The sequence below is a fragment of the Tinamus guttatus genome, unplaced genomic scaffold, assembly GCF_059628265.1.
Source record: "Tinamus guttatus ecotype Peru unplaced genomic scaffold, ASM5962826v1 Tinamus_guttatus_pri_ptg000565l, whole genome shotgun sequence".
NCBI lineage: Eukaryota > Metazoa > Chordata > Aves > Tinamiformes > Tinamidae > Tinamus > Tinamus guttatus.
The window spans coordinates 272,777-285,753 of NW_028289099.1; the positions used below are offsets into that span (position 1 = coordinate 272,777).

Here is a 12,977-nt window from a genome sequence, read left to right on the forward strand (position 1 = left end):
GTGGTTAAGTTGGCTACAAGCCTAGCTGAGCGGCCGGCTTCAACTGGTTTTCGGAGGGGGCTGCCTGTGAACCGGGCTCATCCATGCTCCTTATCGCTCAGCCTAGGCTGGCAAACATCTTCTTTCTCAAGGTCTGGCCTCTGCTTCCCACAGAAGTTTTTTATGACTCTAGAAATTTCCATCTCCAATACAGTAATCTGAAAGAAAAAGGGACACTGGAAAAATGACTTTCCACAAGCAGAGAAGTTGGACCCTGCTCTAAAGGCAGTCAAATTAATGGCATTAGATTAACATTACTGACGGGGACTGGGGGATTCAACTCCAGCTGAACCTCCGGGTGCATTAAGACTGGGGAATGAAGAAATAGAATTTTTGATAGATCCAGGAGCTACCTATTCTGTCCTTATTACTTGGAAAGGAAATTTTACTTCTGAAACCATAAGCATTGTTGGTGCCACAGGGAACAAGGAAAAGTATCCTTTTTAAAAAAAACTCTAAAATTCAAGTTAGGGAAACAATGGATGACTCACCAATTTCTATATATGCCCAACTGTCCTAAGCCTTTCATTGGTAGGGACTTATTAAGCAAATTAGAGGCAAACATAATCTTTAAAGATGGGGATCTGCAGTTATTGATACCTGAATCAAAAGCCGCTCAGGCGGGTGCTTTTGTGTTACTGGACCAGCAGGAGGAAAAGATCCTGATCGAAGTGGAGAAAGCAGTGACCCCCCTGGTATGGGCAGAAGAAATTCCAGGTCGGTCCAAGCTGGCGGACCTGGTTAAGGTTATACTAAAGCCAGGGACTAAGCTGGTAAGACTAAGAGAATATCCCCTCAAATTGGAAGCAAGGAAGGGCCTAGAAAGTACAGTAAGTAAGTTTCTGAAGTATGGGTTGTTAAGAGAATGCGAATCAGAATATAATACACCAATATTACCAGTGAGAAAACCTAATGAGCAGTATAGATTAGTCCAAGATTTAAGGACAATAAATCAAATTGTACAAGATATCCACCCAGTAGTGGCTAACCCGTATACCTTACTAGCAAATTTAAAGGAGAACCACGGATGGTTCACCGTGCCCGATCTAAAGGATGCCTTCTTCTGCATACCCCTTGATAGAAACAGTCAGGCAATATTTGCTTTTGAGTGGGAGAGCCCCACTACTGTACATAAAATGCAACTCACATGGGCAGTGCTGCCTCAAGGGTTTAAGAACAGTCCAGCAATACTTGGCAATCAATTGGCAAAGGAACTGGAGTTGTGGAAAAAGGAAAACCCAGAAGGAACAATATTGCAGTATGTAGATGACATTTTGTTAGCAGCTGAAACTTGGGAAGAATGTCTACAAATGACCATATGCCTGTTAAATTTCTTGGCACAAGGAGGATATCATACATCGAGAAGTAAAGCTCAGATAGGAAAGGAGACTGTGATTTATTTAGGTCTCGAGATTTCACGAGGACAACGGAGACTGGGAAACGACAGGAAAGAGGCAATCTGCCAAACTCCAGAACCAAGAACTGCACGAGAGATGAGGGAATTCCTGGGTATGGTCAGCTGGTACAGACTGTGGATTGTTAACTATGGATCAACGGTAAGGCCCCTTTATGAAACCTTAAAGGAGTCGAAAGAGGACCACCTATTGTGGACTCCTGAATGCCAAGCAGCCTTTAAAAACTTGAAAATGGCCCTGATGTCGGCACCAGCACTTGGATGACCTGACTTATCAAAGCCCTTTGAGCTGTTTGTACACAAATGGCAACACCTGGCCATGGGAGTGCTAACTCAGAAATCGGGGGCATGGAGGAAGGCCGTGGGATACTTCTCCAAACAGCTGGACAGTGTGAGTAAAGGATCGCCAGGATGTTTGCGGGCCGTAGCTGCAACCATCCTTTTGATTCAGGAAGCTAGAAAGCTGGTAATTGGACAGAAGATCACAGTCTATGTATCACATATGGCAATATCTGTTCTGGAACAAAAAGCAGGACATTGGTTGTCTCCCAGCCATATGCTGAAATATCAGGTTGTCCTATTAGAACAGGATGATGTGGAGCTTAAAACTACCACAGCAATTAACCCAGCAATGTTTTTGAATTCCAAATTAGGGGACTCTGAACCTCTATATCATGATTGCCTGCAGACTATTGAACATGTGTATTCAAGCAGTCAGGATCTAAGGGATGAGCCATTAACTAATCCTGATTTGGAGTTGTTCACAGGTGGCAGCAGTCTTGTACAAAGTGGAAGACGGATTGCTGGATACACAGTAGTTACCACTACCCAAGTGTTAAAGGCAGAGTCCCTCCCTGCCAATACATCAGCACAAAAGACAGAGTTGGTGGCATGGAGCCAGGCTCTCAGAATAGCCAAAGACCAAAAGGTAAATAAATGGAATGATTCCAAATATTTGTTTCCAAATATATCTCCCACGTTAATTGGTGTTTTAGATGGGGAGATATGCATAGATGTAATTATACCGTCAGGATGGAATTGCACTAGAGAGGTCACATATACTATCACCCAAACCCAGCGTGAGAATGCGAGCCTGCCTTTTGCTGTTAGACAGGCTTTTAAGGTACAACATGTTTGTAAGAACGAAATTCAAGGATGCGATAAATTCAGCATTCCAGCACCTGGGTACAGTGTGTGTGTCCTTGGAGATGGGCTATTGGCCATGTGACTCTCATATACTAATGTAAGTATCCCAGTAACTTTGGGATTGGTTACATTATGCCCAACTTGGAAAAGAACACCTATTAAGCCCCAATATTGGGGAAAAATTAAAAGAGCCCCTGAGAATGAAGATGATTGGCAGGGACCCAGTACTTCTGTTAAAATTGGTAGGGACGACGGGTGCCCCGGTCAGTCCTTGACCACGCACTCACACACTCTCTCAGTTACTTTACACCTTGGTTCCCTAGATCCTGCTGGGCCCCTCTTAGCTTGCCAAATTTTACTGTTGGGCTAGCTCATTAAGGGATACGGTAAAATAATCCAGAGGGGCTTTAGTTCGTTGATTCTTATTCACCAGTGCAAGATCTTTGTGATAACAGTATCCACCATTAACTGGAGCAATGGTACAGGGATGAGATGACAAATTACTTATTAGCAGCTGGCAAATAGCCCAACTTGCTTGTCCCAGAAAAAAAAAAAAAAAAAAAAAAAAGCAAAGAAAGATAAAATAAAATGCTATAGCATTATTTCACCCTGTGTGTACAGGGGACTCTCAACCTTATAAGGAGTTACCATAACTGCCCACCCTGGGTGCCCCTTGCTTTACCATTACTGCCCACCCTGGGCATCCCTTTGCCATTACCATTACTGCCCATGCTGGGAATCCTTTACTTTATCATCACCATTTCTGCCCACCCTGGGCGTCTCTTACTTCACCATTACCATTCCAGCTCTCCCTGGGCATCCCTGTCAGGCGTCACCCCCATCCCTTTTACTCCCTATTGTCACCATATTACTCACTGGTACGATTTCAGCGGTGCTTTCCGTCAGACCTAGTAGTCCTTTCCATTGGACTTCGGCGCTACCTAGAGGTCCTTTCCATTGGCCCTAGTCCTTTCCATCAGACTTAAGCGCTACTTAGGGGTCCTTTCCATCAGACCTAGTCCTTTCCATCAGACACGACTGCTACCTAGGGGTCATTTCCATTGGACCTAGTCCTTTCCATCGGACTTTAGCACTACCTAAGGGTCCTTTCCATCACACCTAATCCTTTCCATCGGACTTTGGCACTATCTAGGTGTCCTTTCCATCAGACCTAGCCCTTTCCATCAGATTGCCTGAGGACTCCCCCCACCAGTCTTACCTGCAGATCCCCCTGATCTCCTGCTCGTCTGTCTCCGGACAGTCACGGGAACCTAATCAGTCATCCAGTGATGTCTGCCGTCGAAGGGAGTCGATCACTGAAAGTTTCAATGAGGCGTGCTGTTGTCCCAAATCGCCGTCTGCCCTTCCTGGAAGCTGGAAGGATTCCGGACAAGCCCCTAATTGTGCAGAAAATCTTACTGTCAAGAACTGAATGTCCACAAAGGAGAGAGAGGAGTCCTAAAACTTTATTCAAATAAAGGGAGAGTCCACCAGGGCATACCCCTGTGGGGTCTCTGAAATTACAGGAGGGTGCAGCTCCCTTTTGTCTTAATTTCCTGACCGAGGTAGGCCTCGCCTTTTCCCCATTGGCCAAGGTACTCAGAAGTTGCAGACTTCCCGGCCCACCTAACATATGTTGCTCCTCGATATGTATCCCCTCCCTGGTCATACACCGCATGTCTAATTAAAGTGACTTTATGCCTCCCCTGGGTGTGAAAGTTAATATGCATTAGCTCATTACGCTTGCGCCTACTCTACTAAGGTTCATTCTGTGGTCATTTGTTGATAAGGATCTCTCTGCCCTCCTCCTGTCTTCCTCTGAGGTCAACTGTACCCAATCACATATGCATAGCACGATCTCCCTGCCTGTACTCCCTAGTCCTGTTCGCCAAAGAATGTGGAATAACTCACACGTTTGTAAAGACACAGGCTCCTTTGTTCCGCTCTGTGATGACTTTTTTTTTTTTTTTAATTAAAAAAAAAGTGCTTGCATTTAGCAATCGATTCTCTTGTCTCTGGGAGACTGGTACTTTTTCAGTATAAATTTTCTAGGAAAAAGTGCCAGAATCACATGAAACTGCAAAGAATACTTTAAATGTTGTCTTGGAAGTATCCCAGGAAAGAGTTCAGAAGCCAAATTGGACAGAGCAATTTCAGTCTTTAATCTCAAATGTAGGGAAGCCAGGGCTTCCTTCAGAGAGACTATACCGGGAAATTGAAAGGAGGGAGAGAATGCCTTTGGATTTGCTATTTTTTCCTTTTTTTTATTACAGTAGGTAACTGCTGCATTTACCTTTTCAAAATTTTCAAATTTTTATAATGAATGAATGAATCTTATAATAACGAATGAAGCTTTTTTTGGTTAAATATTTTCTTATATAAACATACAGTTTTCAATGAGTGAAATATAGAAGGGATCATTTGGAATGAGCAAGAAATCTTCAGGAAAAGGAAGAGTAAGGTCTGCTTTTCATTACTTCATTTTGGGAGCTGGTCCTAAGTGAACTGCTGCAGGGGTGCTGTATCTTAATAGTATCAATGATATAAAAGCGGTTGTGGTATTGCCAGCATGTGGGTAATTCTGCCAGGGATAGCTGTGTTAGCTTTCCTTGAGCGATTCCATATGAGGTCTACTAGATTCGGATTTTGTCATTTGTAGAAAGGGTATTTCAAATTGTTTTCCTTTCTGCTGGTAACATGGATTTTAAAAGGGTGTTTACAACTAGTCTAGGATTTGATATGACAGATATTTATATTTAATGCAAAGCAAAACACAAAATACTTAACCTTTATTCAGTCACAGTGTAAATCTATTCCACTTTCTTTCAAATGAAGTGAATTATATTAATAACTTGATATTGTTAAAATGTCAAGAGTATTTTCTTTCTCTTTGAATTATCATTTCACTGCTCAGGGTAGTGGGTTTTGCTTATCACTCTGTGGAAGAATTGCTTGAAAAGGGGAAAATGAGGGAAAAACTAGAACCTAACAGAAGTTTTGGCAGTACAAAAGCTTGCTTGGGGTGATACACAGTTGCCAGTTCTAGGATGGTTGGTACGCACAGACTCTGCTCCTCCACGGTTCCCTAGGCAACACAATCTGCCCTCCTCGCAGCTGCAAAGGGGAGTAACGGAGGATGGAGCGGAGTGAAGATACCGAGGCCAAACTCTGTTGCACTCCCTGTGCTGGGCCGCTGATAAGCTGCACAGTAGCTGTCCAAGAGGAGATATACGATAACATGTCCAGTGCTGAGCCAGCAAAGGTGGCAAATCACTCCTTTCGGATGAACTTTTCTTGAACTTTGCTCATTATAAGCTAATTATAATGCCAAAAACACACCTCCATCCCAAAAGTCACCCACCTCCGAGGTATGACCACTCCTCGCTGAGCATGAGCTCTAGATTTTCAATTGACTGTAACTTTAAATGAAAGCGAGAAACTTTTTCGCCAATCAATAACAATAATAAGTATGACTGTAGTCACTCAAGCTCCACCTGAATGTAAAGAAAAGTATAAAAGGTGAACTCAGGAGGAAAGAGAGGAGGGAAGAAACTATTGTAACTCCTGGGTCAGGCAACAGGCTGAACCCCCTTTCCACCCCTTGGGTTGGGACTCTGCCTGAGGAGACTCAAGACTGAGAGCCCTCTCCCATCTTCTGGGGTGAGTGATGATTGCACATTTGTACATCAGAGCTAGCGAAAAACCCCACGCTGTAGTAGAGAATTTCCTGTACTGACATCCGAAACCTGCTTTGTAAATGTTGCATTTGAATAATCATGCTCTTCATGAACTTGACTACTTGTCTGGGGAGATGATTGGACCTACGTTTGACAGACTGTTCATGAATCTGATACTGCCAGAGTTGAGCTTATAGTTGATCACACTATTTCGGAACTTGATTCGCTCCTAGGAAGGTGACCGGACCTACGGTCGACAGACTGTTCGTGAGTATCTCCTCCCCCCTCACACTACCGTGGCTTTCAAACTGCAACACACTCCTAAGATGGAAAGGAAAAAATGTAATCTTAAGTGAAATGTTTGGACTTCTCCTGAATAGGTAGATTATTTCTTTTAGATTAGCTCAAGTAACAGTTACTGAGCTGACTTATGGTATGTGGAAGGAGACAGGAACCAGGCAACACATTGAAAGCAACTCGTTCACAGATAAAGTTCCAGTCTCTCCAGGACTAATAGACTGATGTGTGCAACGTGTCAAGTACTTCTGTATGTGGCACTTCCTTTAATTTTCCCTGAGTTGATATTAAGCATGTAACTCTTATTTTATTGTGACGTTACAGCAATAATTTACACTCATGTTTAGGTGTTGGAATATGTTTGGTTTTGGATGAAAACTGAAGTGAACAGGAAGAGAAAGCAGGCTGGTAAAGGAGTTTGAATTTCATTCCATCTCTTCAGTTGGTGAAATACATTCCATGCAAGTCTGGTTGAGCTCATAGTCTTTAAATAGTTTTCCCTTCTCCCAACCTCAAGAACAGGTCATTCTGTCTCTTAAGGGATAGCTACATGGTGGGAAACATGTTAATTCCCTGTCTCTCTGGAGACTAAAGGCCGAGAACAGCATGTGCGTTAGAGTTTAGGATTTTCCTACATGACTTAAAGAAGCACAAAAAAACATGAAAATGTAAAGCTAAGCATATTGATGTCTTCATCAAAAAGTCTATTTGGATCAAAGATAGACGAACTGCTTTTCTTTAATTAGAGCTCTTCCTACCAGCTTCACAAATAGTACTGCTTTATATTCTGTCACCAAGGAAATTCTGGCTACAAGACTGACAGCGTTTTCTTTTTTCTTTTCAAAAGCTTTCCTCTCTGTTCTGATGCGAAAAAAAAAATGTTCATTTGACTCAAGTTAGCATGTGCACATCCTCATTTTCAAATAACTACTGCTTTTGTCTAATACAGATTAATGCATTTACGAAGCTATTAGTGAAACAACAGGGCGCAGGTGATTGGCGAATAAAGAGTTAACAACCAAAACTGACAAATTGCATGAACTCTGCTGATGTGGCAGAAACTCAATGGAGAAACTTTGGGTACTGTCCCCAGTGAGAAGATAGGCAAGTGGGAAGTGGAGGGAGAGCGGTCCTGCATCACTAAAATTTGCAACCAAACCCCAGCTCGATAAAGAACTGATACACTTGCCAAACACCTGATAAGGGACCAAAACCCATCTCACTGATGGTGCAAAGAGCAGATACTCTTATGGATCTCACCTGAAGGTTCTGGAAGCATCCCCTCATAAGGATGGCCATAGCACAGTCATGTACGACTCCCCTAGGGGTATAAAGGACAGAGTCTAGTACTGAAGATTTGAACAGGGATAATGAATGACATCTGAGTAGCTCCTCCATCTGTTCCATGAGGATCCCTCCCCTTACCTGGGACGATGGGCTAAGGTAGCTTCTTGCAAGGCTGAGAGCCCCCTGCACATTCAGGGAGAAGAAATGCCAGCAGTTGTCAACTCCTTGCAACGCTGATAGCCCCCTGTATGCTCCTGTGAAGAAACGTTATAGCATTTTACTGGGACAAGCAGCGTACTCCATTTAGTTGCACTAATTGCTAGTTGTCATTTACTAATTTGTGAGCCCATCCCTATAACAGTTGCGCCAGTTAATGGTGGATGTTGTTATCACAGAGATCTTGTGCTGGTGAATAAAATCAACTAACTGAAGCCCAGTGGCTGTTGCCCCTCTGGATTGTTTTACTGTCTCCTTTAACGAACTACCACAGCAGTAAAAATTGATGTAGTTGGCAGGATTGGGGGGGACTCAGCAGGATCAGGGGAAGCTAAGGCGTAAATGTGACTGAGTGAGTGTGTGCTCAAGGACTCACCGGGGCACTCATCAGCTAGCCAAGCCCCTCACTGGGAAAGGACTTGCTGTCCCAGCAGTTAAAGCCTCAGGTGGTGTGCATGTGGTTCTTGACAGTTTGACTGTGACTGAGGAACGCATGTAAAATGTCTTCATGCGAACTAATGAGGAGGCATAGAGGCAGACCTTCCAGTCAAGGGACTTACTGGGCATGGGACAACTGGAGTGATGAATCCTCTCTTTTCTGTAGAATAGGAGAAATCAGGGATAAATTAAAGGATGGCAAAGCAAAAGGAGGAATGTGTGCCGTTCTGGGAGCCTGCCTCATGACAGGGCAGCAGGCGCAACAAAAACACAAAAGGAATAAGGAGCAGTTAAATGAAAAAATCAGGGAGTTAGAAGAGAAAATACGGAAACGTGAACATAAGGAACAAGAACTGGAGGTAGAAAGAGAGAAAAATCAGAAGTTACAGGATAAACTGGAAATCCTTATCTCCCAAGCAAAACATCCCCCTATGACAGTGCAAATTAGGAAACTGTTGGTGGAAGATCCTGAGGATTGGGGTGGGGATATATGGGGTGATAGTGAAAATTCTGATTTGGATAGGGACAATCTATACCCCGGTCCCCACCCCCCTGTGCAGGTCCGACCTATAGTCAAAAGAGAGACTGCAATGGGACCTCAAGGGGGTAGCGCTCGCAGTACCATTAGAATGACCCTGTACTCGGGGGATGAGTTGGGGAAGTGGCAAGATAAATATAGTAGGAAGCCCACAGAATCAGAAACCAAGTACCTGTGGCGAGTCTCCTTATCGGGAGGAGATCGAATAATGTTATATGATACAGAAGCCTCGGGTACTAGGGACCTGGAGTTTTCCTGAGCTCTAGTGGGCAAAACAACAATCAATCCCTCACAGCTAGAGCTGCACACTGGGCTGGTGGACAGGACCCCAGAGAAAGGGGAGAACCCCTCAGACTTGCTATCAACAGCCCTGCAGAACTAACAGAAGCTGTGCAGAAGGCTGCCTGCATTCAGACCATGTATGATAGAGGGGTGCATGATGTACCTTTACCAGCGCCCATAAACCCCGGGAATTTGCAATCTCTGATAAGGGGGCTCCCTACGGTACTGAAACTTAAGGTGGAAATTTTGAGAATCATAGAATCATAGAATGCTTAGGGTTGGAAGGGACCTCTAGAGATCATCTAGTCCAACCCCCCTGCACACGCAGGGTCACCTAGAGCACGTGGCACAGGACTGCATCCAAGCGGGTTTTGAAGATCTCCAGAGAAGGAGACTCCACAACCTCTCTGGGCAGCCTGTTCCAGTGCTCTGTCACCCTCACTGTCAAGAAATTTTTCCTTAAGTTCCTATGGAATTTTTGGTGTTTCAGTTTCCGGCCATTTCCTCTAGTCCTATCAGTGGCCACCACTGAAAAGAGACCATCACCATCCTCTGCACTCCCTCCCTTGAGGTACTTATAGACACTGATTAGATCCCCTCTCAGCCTTCTCTTCTCCAGGCTGAACAGGCCCAGCTCCCTCAGCCTCTCCTCATAGGGCAGATGTTCCAGGCCCCTGATCATCCTTGTGGCCCTGCGCTGGACTCTCTCCAGCAGCTCCACATCCCTCTTGTACTGTGGAGCCCAGAACTGGACACAATACTCCAGATGCGGCCTCACCAGGGCTGAGTAGAGGGGCAGGATCACCTCCCTCAACCTGCTGGAGATGCTCTTCTTAATGCAGCCCAGGATTCCATTGGCCTTCTTGGCCACGAGGGCACACTGCTGCCTCATGGTCAACTTGTCATCCACCATGACACCCAGGAGATAGAGATCATATAATAGCCACTGAGGCCAATAATCATAAGCCTATGGTTCTGCCCTGTAAGAGACTGTTTTGGATTGTGTTTGTCTCGACATTGTGGCTATACCATTTAGGACTTCTTGACCTAGGCATTCCATCTATCAGCTCGAGGTGTCTTATCTCTATACAATTTATGCCTTGACATCCCATCTCTGGGAGGACTGGGATATCTCCATACAATTTACAACTTCTTGGCCTTGGCATCCTGCTTCTGGGAGGACTGTGGTATCAGCTCCAAGTGTTTTATCTCCATCAGCATGAGACCCAGACAAGGCTCAGCAGTGTCTACAGAGCAGCGCTTGCACTTGAGTTGGGTGAAGAGGAGCACCAGAGCACGCAGAAAGTGGGCGGAATCTTCAAGAAGGGGAACATAAAAGGAGCATGTATTTCCCCCACAGGGGTGCGGCTTCTTTCACGGAACATCACCTGCACTGAGGCACCAAGGCACCTGCACCTGCACCGAAGCAGAGCCAACGACACTTAGCTGGACTGGTGGTGGTGACTATAATCTTGCTGTACCTCTCCTGATTGCTTGCTTTTCTTTCTTTTTTCTCTTATTCTCTCTGTCCTATCACGCTTATGAGAATAAAGCTTACAAGGTTGTATGACATTTGACCCTGTTTGTGTCTTAATCTCGCTCTTGGGATCCTATCGAAACCTCCTCCGACAGTGGATCAGGACATTTTTATTGGCGTCAGGGACAGGATCCCTGGAGACGAGAGTGCCCTGCTACCTTGTTGTGAAACTTTTATGTTAGTATAAGCTGTGGTCTCCTGGAAGCGTATAGGGGAAACTTGGATGTTAAGGTGTGACCCTCTCAGGACGATAACCCCTTTGTTGTGAAAATGGCCACCCAGCAGGCAGCTGATGCTTGCGATTATGTGCCCTCCTGGGTTGAAGGAATGGAGAAATTATATGATCTTTTAGAGGCGCACAGATCTCACCTCTCACCAGAGGGACAAGATTGGGCAAAGAACTGTTGGTTTCAACTGCAGTGTGTGGTAGATAGGATAAGAGTATTGCAGAAAGAAGTTAAGGTTAAGAGGGCGAAGGGAAAAGCTATAATTTGTGCAGTGCTGGGAGCAAGCCTGGCAGCTGCAGTAGAAGAGAGAAAGCAGAAGTTTTGACAAGTTGATATTGTGATACATTCCCTGCAAGTGGCAGTAAACACTGCAGGAACAGTTAAAGGAGAACAAACAATTGTTGGAGGAGGAAAGGAACCAAAACATGGTATTAAAGAAAGAGTTGAGGAATCAACTTTTGAGGGAAGTAGATACTCCATCAGAAGTAGAAATGACACATGCAGAGAAAGGGGTACGGTAAATCTATCCCCAGGGAGATTTGTAGAAGGCCAAAGACGCTGTAGAAAGCGCCCCCCCCCCCCCGCCATGTGTCTGCTGATTAAAACAGAGTATGTGTACAAGGATGATAGTGATGACCGTCCTCAGGTTATCACCAAAGAAGTCCCATTCACCACAAGTGAATTAGCAGAGCTGAGAAAAGATTTCGCAAGAACTGCAAAGGAATCAGAGACGGAGTATGTGTGGAGAATGTCTTTGTCAGGAGGGGATGGAATCTTGTTGTCAGAGAAAGAAGCAGAAGGATATTGGGGTCCGGGTGTGTTTCTGACCACCAGCGACCGCCGAGCCCCATGGTCATTGACTCAGAGAGCTGCATATTGGGCCAGAGGGCTGAACACCTTGGAGAGAGGAGATCCCCTTGCCATAACAGGGACGGTGGATCAGTTAGTGGAAAGTGTGCAAAAGGCAGCCTGTCTCCAGATGATGTATGATCGGGAGCTGAAGCCCAGCCAGGGTTCCCCAATGATGCTGCCTGTGGACCCAGAGAGGATGACTCCCCAGATACGAGGACTTCCTGACTCCCTGAAACCCACTGGGATTCAGTTGCAAGGGAGGATTCAAAACATCCCCGATGGAGAAAGAATTATGGCTGTTCTGGAGGGAATAGTGACCCCTGACTATCGGCGGCCAGGGAGGAAAGCATGGACATGGAGGGAGATAGCCCAGGAGTTGATTAATTTTGGGAGAAAATATGGCCCTGTTGCTGGATTGTCCCAAAGAACTGAAACCAAGGTCGTACTGGCTGCAGAACGGCTTAGTGGGTGGCAATCACCCCTCGGGAAGGGCCAAGACTTGGGGTCGATCCAGGATCATAATTCCGGGAGAGAGAGACCCCTAACTGGACAGGAGCTGTGGTAGCTAGGGCTTCAGAAAGGTATTCCCTGGGGTTTGATGGACGGACACCCGACCAAAAAATTAGAACAACTAGTGCAGGAATGGTCAGGGCAAAGGGCTGTTTTCAGGCCAACCCCCACCCCCCCGCTGCACCCTTAATAGACCTTTAAGGAGAAGCTGGCTGAGAAGAAGACAATGGCAGGAAACTAATCTCCCCCCCCCCCCCCCGCGCCGGGGGGGGGGGGGGGGGGCGGGAGGCAGAGGATGGATGTTTGTAAGACAACTCACCTGCAATACAAAAGGGGATTTATTGATTACTGTTGCTGTAGGACCAAGGAAAAGACCAGTAACCTTTTAAATTGATACTGAGGCACAAATTACTGCGCTAATGCGGGCCGAAGCAGAACAATGTGGAATCTTGATTCCATCTATAAAACTAATTGTTTTAAATGCCTTGGGAAAAACACAGTCGGTGCCTATGACTTC

At 45.3% G+C, this 12,977-nt stretch overlaps 1 pseudogene; it reads left to right on the top strand.

Annotated features, from left to right (window-relative positions):
• The first annotated feature begins 11,141 nt into the window (after window positions 1-11,141).
• Window positions 11,142-12,650, top strand: LOC148592538 (uncharacterized; annotated as a pseudogene).
• The last annotated feature ends 327 nt before the right edge of the window (window positions 12,651-12,977 follow it).